This window comes from Rissa tridactyla, chromosome 1, assembly GCF_028500815.1.
Source record: "Rissa tridactyla isolate bRisTri1 chromosome 1, bRisTri1.patW.cur.20221130, whole genome shotgun sequence".
In the NCBI taxonomy this organism is placed as follows: Eukaryota; Metazoa; Chordata; class Aves; order Charadriiformes; family Laridae; genus Rissa; species Rissa tridactyla.
In genome coordinates, this window is record NC_071466.1 from 151,048,120 (window position 1) to 151,066,650 (window position 18,531).

Sequence of the window (18,531 nt, forward strand, 5' to 3'; positions counted from 1 at the left end):
TTTTTTACACTGCCACACGGCTTCATTTATTACTACTTCTTCCATATCACCAGTGCAGATCATTGACCCTCTGTAACAGTTCAGGTGACAGCGTGTGAAGAAGGAAACACTACATTTAGGACTGTAAAAACAACCCGAGATCTGTCCCATTATTCAATCCCTTTGTAGTAGTTATTAAATGAGTAATCACATACATCTCCATTACACTTCATTCAGTACATGGGAGTGTGAGGCTAGGAAGTAAAGACAGCTGTTCGATATTGATTTTTATCCTTCTTATTCTTTATGTATCCCTATGCCTAATTTGCTGCATCGCTTCTAAGACCAGCTACCAAATAAGCTATTAATCGCTTCACAGACCTTTTTCTGTGGTGGCCTGCACATAGTATCTCAATCCAATAAGCATTAATTCTTTTCTCAACCTATTTAAAAGTTAATGATTTTTAATCTGATTTGACAAATGAGAAATTGGAGAGAAAAAAAATGACCAACGCTAGCAAAATCCACTATTCCATTTAAGCATCCAGCGGCTGCACCTCTATTTGAGATTACTCCCCATCCCCAAAAAGAATCCCACAAGCCCCATCCTTGGCATTTTTATGGCAGCATTTAAAATACAACAGAGTTTTAATTGTTATTTTTCCCAGGACTACAAGAAGGCGGGTAGGTAGCAGTACACCCCAGAGGCAGGGAAAGCAAGGGAGAGAAAGGTGCCTTGACCAAAGCCACTCAGAGAGCCTGCGGCGGAGGCTGGCTCTTCCCTGCAGCACCGTGACCAATTTCAACTTCAGCATCGAGCTCTCAGGACTTCCTAAAGCTAAGCTTCATCAAAACAGTTAAAATAGCTTCAGGGGGTTCAGTGCTGAACCAGAAACGTCACAGAGCACTACCGAACATCAGCTCCCTCTGGTATTTTTAACACACCACCTCAGTTTAGCTCTGGGCTGGCTGGCACCCATGAACGTTCCTCAGCTGGATAAATCAGCGAACCAAGAACACGCCCTTATCCAGATCATCTGGATGACCAGCGGCCAGGGATGGAGCTGTGTGGAACAAACCAGGGCCCCAGGCTGGAGCTCTGCAATGCAAAAACAGGGGGTGACGGAGCCTTTGCCCTCTGTGCACCAGCTAACGCGGGAACTTGTAGGGCCTGTCCATGATGTGATCTGAGACCTCATGCCAGTCTCCCTTAGCTCCACCTACACTGCCTACACTCTTTCCCAGCTCCCACAATAGCTCATAAACGGTTGTGTTGTCACAGCTGGGGGGAAGCACATCTCCAGAGCTGCTTCAGAGGAGAGCACTGCCACCAAATACATGTGGTGGGAATACACCCTCAAGAGCGTGAAGCCGGGTAGATGAAGGTTTCTTGTGAGAAACAGGGTGTTTCGACTCACCCAGAGCCATAAGCCAGTCTGGGTCTCTGCAACAGGGATGACTGCTTCGACTGAACATGCAACTCCACCTCAGTACGTTTCTGTTGGCAAAACCCATCCGTATTCCTCTATTCCTACACCTCTTCCACACATTTGAGGGCTTCACAGTAAGACAGACAACCAAAATAATTTCAGTTAAAAACTAAAAGTCCACAATTTGGCTTCTGAAACCTGGATCTTTCCCAGGTTTCAAGCATAACTCAAAGTTCAACTCGTGGGTGAAAGTGGCCTGTGATATCTTAGCTTCGGAGCAAAAGTAAAAGCAGGGAGAGACAAGGACCTCACACCTGCCTTGCTGCTGGCTAGACCAACATGGCACTACACCCTCACTTAGCCAAAAGACAGCCTTTGTTTTCCCACAGCAGCTCCTGTCTCTCATCTCCTGCCCACCTTTAAACTTCTTCAGCAAACGAGGCGAGAACCACACAGCTAACAGCTTTGTTCAGTGCACCGCCTTGATTTATGCTCTCAGCACCATCTGCCCTACAGAGCGAGCACTGCCATTCTCCCATGGAAAAAGCATATGACCCTGTAATTAAAAACAATCATCATCTGCAGGTACAAGGTGATGCATTAAAGGTTGCACAGGCAACTGTAAACCTACAGTTTCCTGTCAAGTAATTGAATTTGTAATCATTTAGCATCAGTTTCAACACAGAAAACAATAATGCACAATAAACCCTCACTATCATGTCGCGGCAGTGGTTTGAAGCAGACACCTTCTCTGCCACCGCGACCACTTGAGCTCAAGTACAAATTACATTAGCAGGCAAGCAGAGAATACTGCTCTTTGAAGCCCTCACTGCAGGACAGAAACACTGCAAAGCATGCAGGAACAGCCCTGTTTTATGGGCAGCCTGCCCAAAGGCAAGCAGTTAAAAGTGGGGGTGTCGTCGTCGTCCCGGCCCGTAGCTAATAGTTAGCTCTTCAACCAGTTACACTACAGTTAGCAGTTGGATTTTCATGGTATCACTATTGCTCACACCTGCCCTGTTAAAAAGTTTGGGATTCTGCTTCTAGCTGGTGACATTTTCTATATTTACAACAGCACTGAAGGTGAAGCATTATGAACATTCATTAGGCATGCTGATATTTTCATTATTAAAATATTAGAGCCAAAAAATGAGGTTTAAGTTTGATGTCCAGTCTGAGCTGGTGCACTCAGTTCCTCTCCATCATCCATAGAGAAAGAGAGAACACCTTCAGAGTGATTCATTCCGGTCTAAAATAGACTCCTCTCATCTCTCAAAGATCAATTTCTTTCCACTGACAGTGATGAACCGCGGCACAATCAGTCTGACATGACAGTCCACTTTGAACACTCAATTATTCTTGCCCCTTTTCTCATCCCCACCGCTTATTCCGACTCCCACACTGTGGTATGGCTGGCACAACTGTTTGCCCGGCCACTCTATGAGCCAGCTCATAAAACTAATCCAGGCAAAAAATAACTGGATGGAAGGGGAGTTGAGGTGTTTTGCTTTTTTTTTTTATCCACCAACCAGATCAGCTCCCTGGCCTATTTCAGTGTGTCCCCACAAAGAATTGTGCTGGCATAGATGAAAAAAGTGGTGCTAGGGACGCAAGGACTAGACAGTCACCTAGCTTTTGGGCATGTAGAAGTAGATGAAATGAGCTAGGTCTTAAAAAAACCAAAGGCCAGAACTCTTGGGCTATCTGTTCTCAATAATAGTAAAAAGAATATCTTCCTGTCTGGTCTAAGGCGTCTCTGGCACGGCAACAGCTGCTATGTTGTGTGTTCCTTACCCACAGGTCCCATTTGGAGTGCTTGCATAATGACTCCTGAAGTAAAGTATCAGTGCACAGGCAACAACCATCCCTCAAAGGCAAACTAATCCCTACAGACTGAGAAAAAAGAACTGGCAGTTTCCAAGCTTTTCTTATTACCAGTCACAGTTTGAATGGAGTTTCAAAAACACACCAGCAAAAGGTGTACCCCTGCCTCAGAACTACCCACCCTTACTTCCCAGCTACCCTTCTGCCCAAGCTGAATTTCAACAAACAGTTTTAGACCATGCATTGCTAAATGTTCTCTTAAAACAAATCTTGTGACAATTCTGCTCTTGTTTTTGGAGGGTGGTAAAAGGGAAAAGAACCAAGAAAAGCATTATGCATTCTTCAGACCATGGTTAACCCAACCTACTGTTGAAGACAGCCTCAATCCAAGCAAGGGTTTGGACTAGAGACTTTCAGAGGTTCCTTCTGACTATAAATTTTTGTGATTCTAATTTGGGATTTCCTTATCAGTCTTTCCTGAAATGACATCTTGACTGACCTTCCCTTCATAATGGTCTTCACACATCATTTACGCCTTTCAAGGTCTCCGTCTCCATTTAGCATCACCTCTCTCTGTTCAGATGCCTTCTTTTACTCTGTTCTCCGCTTATGACCATTGCAAAAAAACAGGTGCACACCAAGAACAATCAGGAAAAGCAACAAGCAAAGCTATTAAACCCAGGGTAGGAAACCAGTGTGCTGATACTCCACCCATCATGACCAAAAGAATGTGATGAACAAGCATTTGGTGTTTATATGAATGCTAAGAGGTCCACATAAAGGTATGGCTGAGTAATGTTCAACACACCTTGGACCTTTTGATGGAAGGAGGCGGCAATAATGTACCCAGGCTAAAATTAACCTGTCTCCAAGCTGCAGCAGGTGTCACTCCCCATCCCGCTTCTTATTGCGTCCAGGGAAAAAGTCGAAAAATAAATGGGGGAAATCAGGATGGTTCCTTACCTTTCAGCTATAAGAGAAAGTGCAGCAGAGGAGAAGATTCCTCCTCTTCAGTTGGAGAAGAGCAAGCCATTCTTCTGGTGCCACAGGTCTGACCTCGTACACCCCTCCTATAGGGGGAGGAATGGAGAGTCTCACTTGCCCTCCTCTGGGCAGGAGTCCCAGACTACAAATAAGAGGTTTTATTTGGCAGCTGGGTATTTGTCCTACAAGAAGGCTCTACCCTAGATAATGTCAAGCATCTGCCTGTTAACCAGGAAACATCACAGAAGAAAACATCACCCTAGTTCATTTGTTCCTCTCCTTCTAAGGAACCCAGAAACATCCCCGCGCCATTCAGCCTCTCCTACCCATCCCCTGCTCCTCATCCTGCCCGTGCCAAGCCACCAGGCTAGGCCAGAGCTCACACGCAATGCGATAGAGCTTTTGTGCAGCATACCCAGCTAACTCCTCAACATCCAGGCACATCCTCTTGGCTCGACTGTGTATAGCCCTGCTAATTTTTGTGGGAGGCAGCAGGGAAATAAGCGCTCAAAAAAAAGAGAAGTTGGGGAACTTGCAGAGCCCCTGCCATTTGTTTAGCTCAGACACAACTTCAAGCACTGCTGTAATTGTCTAGAAATCAAACAAGTGGTTGATAGCACCAATTAACACCTTCCAGCATAACAATACCTTCATCTCATCACTCCCCATTCTCTCAACAGCTTAACATATTGGCACTCTGAATGACTTCTCTCCCAGACAGCAGACAAACAGTAATATGGAGGGGAGCAAGGAATTAAGGTGTACACAGTGCTCTAGCATGAGAAAAGAGGCAGCACATAGTACCAGCAGCTATAAAATCTTATATTATAATAAAAAAATAGGAGTTGACCTGAGACAGCCAAGAAGGTGAAACTAGTCTAAAGAAATATTTTTGACTCAGACTCAAAACAGTTTTTGTTAATAGTTACAAGCTGAGAAGATTTTTTTTTAGCCTGACATTTCACCAAAGAATACAGTGCCCTCTTCACACAGTGAGGGAAATACCCATATGAGCTATTTAATCAAAGTTATTAAAAAAGATTAAAAAAAAAAATCTTCCAATTTTTTTCAGAATACAGAAGCAATAAAGACAAGTTCTTATGCCTAAGTTACCGCTTTAAGCTACTTGTGTAAACTTAAGTTTGCAAGCTCACCACATGCAACAGTCTTGTATTTCGGGAGCATGTAAGACCATTTCTCTAGCACTCCATATTCAGCGTACAGATTGAGTACCACATGGAGCAGCAGCTCTAGTTAACAACCAGGGGATATCCCAAAGAGAAGACTTTGATTTCAGATGAGACACCGCTTTCTGCGGTTACAGCATAAATCTGGAGCGCATCGACTTGAACCCACAGGATTCGCTCCAAATTTACACCACTGTGACTGAATACAGCATTATGCCTGACAGGGAGAAGGGGGCAAAGGCTTCTGTTTTATTCAATACACTGTTTTATTCAACTAATAGGACTGAGGATGTGAGACACCCAGGATTTAAAGCAAAGCCAAGCTTGTGGACAGGCAACATCTAATAGATCAGCAGCTACAAACAGAAAAAGCGAACAGCTTCTGGATTCAGAGCCGGGTGGGTTTTTTCCCCACCAGAGTTTGTGGTACCATTTAAAACAATAAAAAAAAACAAAAAACATTTATCTTTTCCTGAAAAGACGGCTAATTACCCTTCAGGGTGACACTGCCCATCCACCTTAAGATTCAGCTGGAGGCATAGAGCTGCAGCTTGGGCGCATTCCCAACAGGGAGAGAGGCCTCGGGCTTTGCTCCTCACCCGGAGCCCGGGAAGGACGGATGCTGGGAAAGGAGCAGTAATCCCAAACCGGCTAAGCCAGGCCGCCTTCCACCACACCCCAAGGGCCTTCGTCTCCAACATTGAAATGCTAATCTGACTTTGTAAACCCATAAACAAAAACAAAGAGGACGACACAAGAGGTTAAAAAAAAAAAAAAAAAGCTTCCCTGAGCTCCAGCCTCAAACCGAATCTCCGGCATCCAGGCTCTGGCCTAGGGAGCATGATTTTACCCACAGGAGTGGGTCCCGCAAGCTCTTGCATCAAAATTGCTGGCAAACAGCATCTTTATGGTCAGATGCATTTAAATGGCCACTTCCACCACATGCCAGAGTATCCTTTGTTTCAGAAATCTCCTCAGAAAATAGCTTTTTACTGCAACAACAGACCAGGCACAGAGCTGCTATATCCTTTCTTATTGCCCTTTTACAACAGGACACCCATGAAATATTAATAATACTAAAAACTAACTGGCTTCTGCAGCTGGGCTCAATCTCAAACCTGCGTATGCTGAACGCACGCTTTGCCCGTCTCCCACCAAACCCACGCTTTTAAGATCTATGCCTGCCCGCTCGCTTGCAAAAGGGGGGCAGCACCTTCCCAGAGACCCTGACTAGGAGCCGGAGGTGAGTACCGTAGCTCTGGGTCTGCCACAGGTTGGCATGGGCCGAGTCGGTCAGCTGGTGAGGAGAAGAGATCCCATGGCTTCCCTTGGAAGGGGAGACGCTAAATCTCAGGGATCAATAGGGACACATGATCCCAAGGCTTGCTGGCCCTTCTCTTTGCTTTCTCGGCTCTTCTGTCAAACCCTGTCAGCATACCCACGTCTGTAGAGAGTCAACATGGGGGATCATTTCTCACCAGCGAATGTTCCCTACCCGAGGGAGCACCGCAACCACCTAATTACCCGGAAAGCTGCCCTTTTGTTTCCCATCCTCCCTGTTTTCTTCTGTCCCCTGACCTGTTTTAGCAGGCATTTCAGGCTGCCTGTCGTGTGAAAGCCGGGTTTTAAAGACAAAGCAGCAGCTCAAATATTTATCCCTCCGCTGAGGACTAGCTGACTCCGAGGGCACTGCTGCCGCCACCGATCTTCAGGGGAGAAGAGGACAGATCCAGCCACATGGACCATGGGTAGGGGCAAAGCCATTCTGCACAGAGGAGCGTCAATTCCTTACTGGAGTAGCTGAAGCCAGCCGTGGTTAACTTAGGCCAGAAGGTCCAAGGGCTCTTCTCTGCCAAGTTTAGTCTTGGATGACAGTGAAATGTGCTTAATTTGACAGTTTCATTTTAACATGTATGGGCAAAGTCTAGAAGGAAACGGTGGCAGCAGCAAGGGAACAGAGTTGGATTATTATAAGGTAGCTTCCCAGTTGCCTCAACCCAGTGCTCAGTACTAAAAACGGATAAAAAAATATTATAGACGCTGACTTTTCACCCAAGCAATGAAATAATCGAGCACAGAGTGTCTTCAACATGATAACAGTATTCTCACAAGTTATAAAAATTAGACTTTCACTATAAATTTCAAACTCTGTGCCACACCTCTAGCATTACAGAAGCTGAAAGCTTGAGCACATCTTGGGGCTGGAAAATGTGAGTCTGGAAAACACAGGGAAACTTTCTGCGTATTACTGTTTTCACATTTTAAAAAAAATCTATAATAAAGTTATGGCATGAATATGACCTCTGTGTCTTCCTCAAACTATAGCAAATACACTTGTATTCCTGCGAGCATGCACAAAATGCAGTTCCTCAAGCAGCCACTGAAACAGTGGAGAGAATTAGGTGGTCAACAAGTTTAATGAGTGGAATCCTGTCAAATACGTGGAGACAACCTGGCTTGACTGGGGCTGTGTGCCAGTGGGGATGGGGAAGAACGCTTCAAAAGTACAGGAGAACATCTGATCTCTGCTTGACTGTTTCTCCTGAAGAACTGCTCTTCATAAAGTGATACACAAAGCTGTTTTATAAGGCATGCCTGGGCACCAACTTCTAGAAGCCTAGTGCGTTCTCTAGACTACGTGGAGGCAAGATTTGTTGGTAGAACATTGCCAGACACAATGATCACATGCCAGGTAGGCCAAACACCAACTAAACTGGAGGGTATAATAGCTTGTCGCCTTCTCCTCTCCAGGCTCTTGATAAGAAAAGACCATCTTGGTGGCCCAGGACTGGCTACTTCACGACCATCACCACCTTCTGCTCACACTCCCCACATTGGGGAAGCTGCCCTCTCCATTTCACACAAGTGCACCCCAGGCACGCAGGGCAGTGAAGGGTTAATTTAATTAGTTCTGTGTGTGCTCAAAGAATTACAGGCAACTTCATTTAATTATTAAGTAGCCAATCAGGTAATCTCTGTATCTGATTAGCACGCTAATGAAATAATGTCTTCCAGTTCAAAGCTGTCATTCCAATCAGGAGACAGCCCTTCAGCTAGAAGGAAAAGCTGGCCAGGTTTCCATGGGCTGAAGGCTTTGGATTTTTGGGGAGGGGATGGGAGCAGGGAGTGGAAACCGTTCCGCCTTCCCTCTCCTTGTCCCTGCCTCTACACAGAACAGCTGGTTCCCCCTACCAGATGGGCAAGCGCATTGGCTCCAGAGAGGCTCCCTGATGCTCCAGGCAAGTGTCCTGTGTCACCATCACCTTACATCCCTTTCTCTTGCTCTCCCAGATGCCCAGGAAGACTCCAGTCAACCAGAGCCCGGAAAGCACCAGGCCGTTAGCGTATTGCCTAGGCACTGCCAACTGAGAGATCTGCTAAATATGTGGGGCATGACTCTGCGATGGTCCACATGGGAGAAGAGTCACACAGCAAAGCCATTACAGCACTAAGAGGAAGCCAGAAACCCTCCTCCCTCCCCCACGCTGCGCTCTGCTCCTGTGTCATATGCAGTTATTTCCAGCCTGGGGAAAAGTGCAAGGCGGCAGCTGTCACACGAGGCAAGGACTTGCCCCTTTTAAACAGGGATTTCAGGACTAAATGACCCATTACAATTAACACAGCTGCAAGAACTGGGACACTTCCACACAGAGAGGGGCTTTGGGAGTGGGGGAGGAAAGGAGGAGACAAGCAGAGGGTTAGGATCATACTTCCAAGGTCTGGTGTGGAGCCCCCCGCCCCTCCGCTTTTTAAGTATTAGCTCAGCTGTCCTCTTCCAACTGCTACCACTCAGCCTGAACCCAGCGAGGCAGCGGAGACAGGGAGCTCAGCCCAGCCCAAGCCCACCACATCACCTCCTCCATCGGTCCCTTACTCGCACGACCACTCCTGCTCAGACCCAGCTCAGAAACTCCCCTTTCCCGAAGGGCAGCGCTGGCTGCTCCACTACGCAACAGCGGCACGGCTGCTTTTTGCCTTGCCGCACACACGCTAACTTTTAATAAGCAAGCCCAGGTTTATCAGAAGAGCTGCAGCAGGATGTGGTTCAGCACGACTGAACCATCCCAGTGTTTATCCGAGGAGCCCGGCAGATGTTGCTCTCCAAGCTCAAGCCTGCGCTGTCACATCTGTGTACGTCTGTACGTCCTCTACTGCCAGTTTAAATGCTAACTCAGCTCCGATTGCCGCAGCTGCCAGCGTGCCTGTGCACCGCGGGGTGGGCATTCCCATTTCTGAGCACTAGATCACCTTCCTGGTGACGCGTCCACTCCCCCGGTGCCTTTCCCAGGAAAAGAGCGGAGCCCTCCAGGATGCTCACACCACACAGCACGGGTTTCGTTAAAGTCACCGCGCTGAAAACGAATACAGAGAGAATCCCAAGAGGAAGGAGAAAAATTGCGAGCAGTCCCCAGCCGGCCAGCCAGCCAGCTGGCTTTCTATGAGAACACTGAAGTGTTGACACTTTTTGTTGAGCCTTTTTTTCCTGAGCATATCCCATGAACAAGAAACAGTGCTGCCGAGAGGGAAGACATACGTCCCTCTCTTCTCTCTGCTGACTGCAGCCATTCCAAATGAAGGAAACCGGTTAGATCAAGAAATTCAGGCTTGGACAGCACAATGAAGCATCCACTAATAATCAATCCCTTCGCAGCAGCCTTCCTGCCAACTGGCTATGGACTAGGCAATGATTATAAATTGTAGTTACTCCTCCAAGGAAAAACAACACAACATCCTATGGCGGTCCATGCTCATCCTTTAATTCTGAAACCAGTCCCGCTCACTGAAATAAAAAGACAAGTCTTTCTAACTGCCCGTCCTGAAAAAAAACCCAGCCCTGAAATCCAAAGCTGGGTTCTTCCTGGCTTGTGCTTCGCTATACACAAAAAAACACAACCCAAAAGTGATAAAACTTGCGTCACCAAGTTAGCAGAAAATTCTAAAAATGCCGAGAGGGGGAGTTTATTGGCTACCAAGAAATTATTGTCATCCCCCTATGTCTGGCATCCCGCTACCGCAGGAAGGGCACACAGGAGAACCTGCCAAGGCAGAGCTGCCCCGACACTTATTAACCAGCACACAGATGCAATTCGAGCCCGACTCGCGCGCAAGCGACTGAAGCGGCCACCTGGGGACCCGCATTCCTTGACAGCTCCGCCGCCCTGCGCATTCCAGCCCCCTCATTCCCCCGGCCCTGAAACCAGGTCAGGGAGGCACAGCATGACCTGATCTCCACCTCTGATAGCACCAAGCCCCGTCCCATCCCCTCTTGCCACCCTGGCCACAGTCAGGCCACTTGCGCCGCCTCCCCCCACCCTGCACAGAGCAAGGATACGGAGATACCCATCCACGCATGTGAAGGGACTCCCTCTCAATGCCATGGCTATTTGCGGATCAGCCATCATCCAAAACTTCCCAAAATGAGAAAGTTCAGGCGTTTGGCAGGTCAGACACTTACTACAGTGAGTAGTTTGTTCTGCCGAGGGACTCGTAACACCCTCCCAAATTACACATTGCCCTTTACGGGATGCCGCAGCAGCTGGAATCAGCTCCCTTCTCACATTCCTTAATAAGCACTTCCATCAGAGAGCAGGGTGGATGCAGGACATCAGCTGCAGTTAATCACAACCGAGAGCTGGGCTGCCTTTCCCCATGCTCCCCGGCACTATCAGCAGTCTAAGAATATCCACCCAGCACCACCCGCCCTGCTGGGGCAGGGGGAGTCAAGTGGTCCGAGCTCCCAGGCATTACAGGTCTCCCTGTTACAGGAGACTTTCACTCTGCCTCCCCCAAGCAGCAGCCTTCAGCGGGGCCCCCCGATAGCTGGTTGAGATCCTACAGATCATGGAAAGATAATCCATTGCACCACTAATGCACTACTGCAGCTGTCCATGGAGAAAATCCCCTTTCAACCAAAAAAAAAAAAAACCCAAAACCCTCAAGCCCTTTGATCCTCTCCAACACACAATTATCTTAAGGGCAAAATAGTCTTCTGTGCCTCGGCACCCTGTATCAGGCTGAAAGAAAGGAAATTGAGACTGCTATTCCCTGTTTATTCTACACGGCTGCCCTATCGGACAAGGCAAGCCACTCCGGCCTCTTCAGCACAGGCAAGCAAATCCTGATGGACAGATACCTGCATCACTGGGTGACCAAAAGGAAAACTTTTCCAGGAAAAAAATGGTTTGTTTATTTGAAAGAAAAAAGCCTGAATTTCTATGAAAGATAATAAAACTTTTCCTTTTTTTTTTTGGTGCAAGACAGTCAGCTACAGTGAAATTTAACCGATTTTAACTGCATATTCAGTTCTGACTTTGGAAGGAACAATTTAAAGGACCATTTAAAGGACAAGTTAAAGTTGTCCACCATCAACTTTTAGATTAAACTTCTTCTAACTGGAAAAAAGAAATACAGCAAGCCTTGATTTAGTACCCACAAACAACCCCCAAAACCCTCTGAAGAGGTTGACCAGGGTTCTTCCCCAGGTGCCCCCCTCCCTTGCTGCATGACCTCTTGTTACCTGTGCAGTCTCACTCCACCTGCTACCCAGGGCTGCAGCGCGATAAGCGTTTCTTTCAGCAGAAGGGTCAGCTATAAAAAGCCCTTCCCCTCCCCGCTGCCTGTTTCCATTCCTGTGCTGCCGCTTCAGTCATGCTGGTACAACCCTTTTGTGGGGCTGCAGAGGGAACCGGCTGGGGGAACCACTCCTGGTTAGATGCAGCTCACTTAAAGAAAAAAAAAAAAAAAAAAAGTTGCGGGCTTTTAATCCGGGTGAACAGTTTTACTGCCATCCGTGACGGGTGGCAGGAGCTGCCGTGGGAAGGTGGCTTGAGAACTGATGTCCTCAGGTTCCAGCAGACACTGCTGATGAGTCCACACTAACACCGCAGGAAAAATGGCCACGTGATGTCAAACTCTCCAGTGAAGAATACAAAAAATAGGAAAGGGGAAAAAAAAAAAAAGTTACTTCTCTAATGCCCTGAAATCCTATTAATTTCAGAGGTACTCACAACTGCACTTTATACAAGGATTTTCAGAAAACTCATCTAAAAATCCCAACAAAACATTGCTCCTTGTGCACATTTCTCCATCAATCGCCCATGAATAAGTTTTGGATTCTTGGCTGACTCAACCAAAAGCAACAGGAGTGCTTGGAGTCTTGCACAGGCAGTTTCTGTAGAGAGTGCCCACCACACTTGGCCCCTGCAATCATCCCAAACATGTTTAAATGTCAACGCACACATGTGGCCTGGGAGCTGCATGGGACAAGACATGACCTTTGCGAGAGGAGGATGCAGAAAAGAGGAAAAGTAAGGAGAAGCACTGAGAAACATCAGATGCGGGGATGTGAAGGGCTGCCATCCTCCATGTTCAGACTGGGAACCCTTCTGAAACTAAGACTCACTTTTATGTGCAAGTGCAACGTAGTTTGCATTTGAAAATGCATTTCACTTTTACAGAGCACCCTTAATGTTATTTATTCAGGAGTCATGAAGAAACTTATGTGCTGGGCCAGTAAGGGTTAGGCCTAAGCGAGGTCTTGAATTACCGCAGGAAAGCACGGAAGAGGTCTTGCTCCCTGTTTTTTCCCCCCTTTGCTTATTTTTCAGCATTTGAACCTTCCCAGCACACCAGAAGAGGGAGCCTTTGACTCCTCTCCCATGCTCATCATTTGTTTTATATTAGCAACAATGACAAGCTCTATTAAGAGTCAAGCTCTTTGAGTGAACTCTCACCCTTTGCCTCCTAAAACAAACAAAAAACCCAAGCAAGGAAAAAAAAAAACCACAAACAACCACAAACCAAAACCAACCACAACCCTTTTCACCTTGTGTTATGGATATATGAATATTTTTGCTGCCACATAACTCCCTGTGTACAGGGGTCCCCAGAAAATGAGCAAACTATCTCTGCCTTCCAACCTTTCGGCCATGCAAAGCTCCAGCCCTTTTACGACAGGCTTAGCTGGAGAGAAAGAGGCGGAGAATTAATGGCTTTACCAACGAGGAGGAAAAAGACCCTCCAGAGCTCCTTTTACATCACCAGCCCCAGCAACCAAAACTCAGACTAAGGCTAGAGTTTCAAGAGCCATGGTGGATCAACCCGGCAGCTCGCGGCTGCCAAAAGCAGGAGGTCCCACTCCCACCGCAGCACCACGACCCCGCAAAAGCACACTCAGTGAGCAGCTGGGCTGGTGGCGCAGCAGGAGCAGACCACAGAGTCAGAAGCACAGCCAGGGCAGGAGCTTGAAAGGGACCGAGATGGTCCTTCTGGCGGCTGGCAGCCCCTGAAACCAAAGCTTCGGGTTTCATTGCTCCCTCAGCAGCATGTGTGCCCTCCTTCCCACCAGGCTGAACACACCAGCTCGACCACACCGGTGTAAAAACCAACAGAGACACCGCCACCACCGTGTTGCTGAACTAAGCTACATTAATAGAGGAAAGACCTGAACCAGTGTACATCTAGGGCGAAGCGCTTGCAACCATTTAAACCAGATCAGTCACAAAACTGCGTTAAACTGGTGGCCTGGCCCAGGGCAGAGGTGGCCTGAGGACCGTTACACCCCTCAGTGGTGGCCTAGCCCAGGGCAGAGGTGGCCTGAGAACCATTACACCCCTCATGTTTCAAATTGTTCAGTATTAACTTTGCACACTGCCTTCTCCAGGCAGCCCTCAGCAGCCCTACCCTGCGTGATATCAGCAGCTTCGCTTTTTCAGTGGAGGGCTGGTGTTTTAGCAAGGCATTTACAGGATATAAAGAGTTCATCAAGAAGTTGAGCCAGCTCTGCAAGCAGTTGCCACGTCGGGTTGCGAGGCCACCTCGGAGCAAAGCAAAGACCTTGACTGCCATCAGCCCGTGGTGTCAAGTTATTCCCCCGTCCCCGGTAAAGGCGGACTTAAAAGCCCCCCAAAAAAGCAGAAAAATATGTGTTCTAGCGGTAAGCAAACCACGCTTTTACCCATCAGCTGTTTTCTGTTCCTCACACAAAAGGCCGCAAACCCCTCCTAATTGCAGGAGCCCTCCACCTTAACAGACCCTGCTCTCGGGGCCCTCCTCCCCAGGAACTGGGGGAGAACTGGGGCACAATAGGAAGGAGACCGGCTAAAGGGAATAGATCTGTTAAATTAACACATTTTCTGTCAACCAAATCAGCTGCCCCCAGTGCTATTGTTGGTGAAACAATGGAGACCCCAGGAATGGGCACCCATTAAAAGGAACAAGCCTGCTGAAAGGATACACTCTGAGGCACAGCCTTGTGTGTTTAACAGGATTCTCTACTGTAAGGAAGGAGGAATCACTAGGCTGCATTGTTCCCACCACCACAGCAGATGCTGTTGCTTCTGGTAACGAGGAGGGAGAAAAAAAAAAAAAAAATGTTCATACCTACCTACAATAAGGTTTACAGGGTAAACTTTTAATTCGAGAACTTTTAACTGCCGGGGCTGTTGTCATTTCTGCCTCTAGCCCTTTTCTCGAGGAGATTTTTGCCTGAAAGAAATCTATGAAAGCATCCATTGCCATTACAAAAGTTAATTCTTCACCCTTCATGCAGGCACTTAACAGATGCCAGGGGCAGAATGGCACAGCTCTGCCGGCATTATTCGCCGGGAGAGAAAGACCGCAGTTAAGCAGGTCCACGTATAAAGCTGCAACACTTTAAAGGTGTTACTTTTAGCTGGTTTGGTTAGAGCGAATTCCAAAAGCAACAAACTTTTGAGGCCTCATGTAGACGCGCTGTGCAGAAGTTCATGTCAGCTGCATTGAATTGGTACAGGTTTGTGGTGGCGAGTCTTTGTAAACAAAGCAAACTGCGAAGTCATATTGAAGCTACTACACAAAACATAATTTTTTTTTTTCTTTTCTAGCGGGGAAAGACTTGAAGCAGATTATCTTAAATTGGTTTTTAATTAAGTTCAGCTTAAACCGTTAAACTTGTGGGCACAGAAACACTTCAGCTAACACCAGACATGATTTCCAGAGTCAGCTGTGCTAGCAGAAGAGGCAGTTGCCTCCAACTACTAACACCACAGAAAGTCTGTAACTATCAATCCCCACGTACTCCATCCAAATTTCTGAAATTCTTATCGAGTTCCTCTTTCTCTTCTGCCTTCCACTGCTACAGTCATTCCCTGACTCCTCTGTCACCTAAGTCAGATCCTTTCAAAATGTTGCTGTCAAAATAACCTTCCTTATCCATTGTTCAGACACCCTTTGGCTGTGTGCAGTCACTTCTTGTTTCTTTTCAGAGGCTTAAGATAATGTTTTAACTCACATATCAGCCTCCTGAACTACCTATTCCCTTTTTTTTTTTTTGTACCCAATTATACTAGTCTCATTATATAAAATGTAAACACTTGTTAAAAAGTTTAAGATCTACAGTTGGGAAAGATGTGACTTGCATTTGAAATGGAAACTGATCCAATGCTTTCCAATTTGCAGACCACTTGAAACAACAGCTCTGAGAAGTATCTCTCTGCCTCCCCCTCCATTAATCTCAATGAACTCTAGAGCCCAATACTGACATGTAGAGTGTTAATGATTCTATTATGAACAGAATAACCAAGGCAGCAAAAGTGAAGACCAGCAAAGTAAGAACTGCCGCTGGAACACACACGGGGAGAGGGATGAGGCACTGTCAAAGCGACTAAACCAAACACTGGATGGGACAGGTGGAAAGAATAATAGAAAAAATACTACCCCTCCATTTCATTTTGTTTTTTTTAAACTTGATTTTCGAACAACAAATACGCAGCTCACACCCTCTACCCCAACGAAGCCAATGCTGCCCGGGGGGAAGCAGAGCCACCATGGATTGACTGCGCTATAACCTGAATTCACACAGCGGTCCATAAATGGGTCTCTCTGCACAATGGGGCTGACACTTTCTCTTTTCAGGATGTTTGAAGTCCATCATTTTTTCCAACCCTGTCTCCTCGCCATATGGCGCTTCTTCTCGCACTGCCAATTACTCTAGCTTTCCTCAGACAATTTGCTTTTTCTAAAGCCAGGTGCTTTACGTGAGAGTTAAGTTTTAGTGAGCAGATGTATTGTTCGCTCTCATTTCAGACAGCCCATTCCCTTCCGCTTCAACGTTGCCTCCAGCCAACAGGCTAACGGGAAGAGGGACAGACATCCTAATGCCCAAACTGTATTCTACTGAAGAGGTGTTGAACTCAGAGTTACCCTCTATGAGTAGAGCTGACCTACATGAATTCACTGACATTTTCATCAGCTTGCTGCACCTACTTGTTACGTTGATCTTAATTAGCTTGCAAATTCTGAACAGAAACTACCTGGCCATCTCAGCTATCATACAACACGACGAGGCATCAGTAGATGCTGTACATGCTACTGTAATACAAGTAATAATGCAGCACCAGACCAGAATAGCTACAGAGGGGTGAAGGCTTAGCACTCAGATATGGTACCACACTGCCTGGGCAATATACGCTGTACAAACCACTGACAGAACAGGAAGGTTGTGTCGTTTTGGTGTCACGGATCACAAGGGATGCAACCAAGGGGCTCCACAGAGAAATTTCAGCAGGACCTAACACAACAGGACAGTGGAGGTTAAAACGCACTCAGCCATTCTGTCCTCACTAGGAAAAATAATTTTTTCATACTAAAATTCTAACACATTTAGAGTTTAACACATTGAAAAAAAAAATACATTTTTGCTTTTAAAGCTGCGTCTGGTTTGTACAAATAGAAGAAACCCTGTTCTTTGCTCTCTCCTTCACAGAGTCGCAGCACAGCTCTCCCTCTCTCCACACTCTTCCTCCTCCTGTGGGACCCGTGGGAGCAGTAGCCATCGCTGGTTTGCAAAAGCCACATAATATTCCTGACAGAAAGAGCCTGTTCAAGAACCGACATGGCAGATACCACACTACAGGAGGGAAAAGGTGGGCAAGAGCAGCAGTGCCCTGTCTGTGGGTGGGAGGAGGGAACATTAAAGTAGAGCCAGAGCCAGAGCCCGAAGTGCTAGGAAGGGGCAAGAGGCAAGGAAAAGCATCTTAAAGCTGTAGTGAAGTTAACAGCAGAGGCAATTTGCCCAAAGGCGCTTTTAAAAACCACAGGAAAAGATTTATGTTTTCCCTGTGTAATGTGGCTTTTCCCCCTTTTCCAAATAAACTAAGTTAACAACAATGTTTTGACTATTTTCAAGCACGTTCTGGAAAGTCACCTCCCCTCGACCTACCCGGGCAGAAGTTCCTAAATGTTTCAGCCCACAGCTCCTGGGAGCACATGCCAAAGAGCTGGGTGGCCGAGCCACGCTGGCTTCTGTCCAGTGTTTTCAAGTTGTGCTGAAATACGGTTGAAAACGTTAAATATTCTCCTAATATTTTTGATGCAAACAATCTCTGCAGCTGCCAGGAGGATATTTCAGTTGTGGAGGGGAGGGCACCCAGCCAGGAGATACGTTGTCACAAGAGGTGTCCCACATTACAGTCCGGTCTTGAAGAGAGAAAACAAATCACTCCCTATCATCGCCTGCACTAACTTGACTGTGGAAAGCATCTTTTCTGTCCATCAAGGCAATGCTTACCAAAAAAAAAAAAAAAAAAAAAAAAGACGTGCCCTGTACAGCCAAACCTTTTCCCGCTGGACTACTATTAAAAGTAGGTAAGGACAAACCCACGTGACACAGATTTTACAAACCACAGAGAAAGAAGCCACAACAACCAAACCAACACATCTCAAAGTCCACATTTGAAGTGGCATGAAAGTTTTGTACAGCAGATGGCTGACAAGGCAGCCATTTAAAAGGGGGGGTTGGGTGGGGGCGAAACCCACCCCAGAAGGCAGAAGCGCTGCCATCCTCAGAGATCCACGTAAAAACACGGCGTGAAGCCAAACGCGTCTCCGAAGCACCCGCTTCTGGCCCACTGAACTTTTGACCCGCTGGCAGTGGCTGAACCCCTTCTGAGTCCATCACCGGGTGATGCGCAGCAGAGATTTGAAAAGAGGAGCCCTGCGCCTCATCAGGCGCCTGCATCTGCCAGAGCCAGCATGGGGGCCGGCTGCGTCCACCCCCTCCCTGAACAATGCCCAGGGCCCGGCCTGATGGATGCTCTCCTTTCTTCCAGTTTTGGACATCCCTTCCCTGTAGTGTCTACGCACTGGGG

General features: G+C 47.0%; 1 protein-coding gene across 5 annotated transcripts in view; it reads right to left on the minus strand.

Annotated features, from left to right (window-relative positions):
• LOC128907247 (chromatin remodeling regulator CECR2) overlaps positions 1 to 18,531 on the minus strand; it is a 138,616-nt gene that overhangs the window by 81,987 nt on the left and 38,098 nt on the right. Inside the window, exon 1 of one of the 5 annotated variants that reach the window (XM_054195897.1) lies at positions 11,922 to 11,971. The exons of the other annotated variants lie outside the window; for them this stretch is intronic. The gene's annotated coding sequence lies outside the window, so the exon portion shown is untranslated. Of the gene's footprint in view, positions 1 to 11,921; positions 11,972 to 18,531 lie in introns of those variants that run through there. 5 annotated transcript variants of the gene reach the window in all.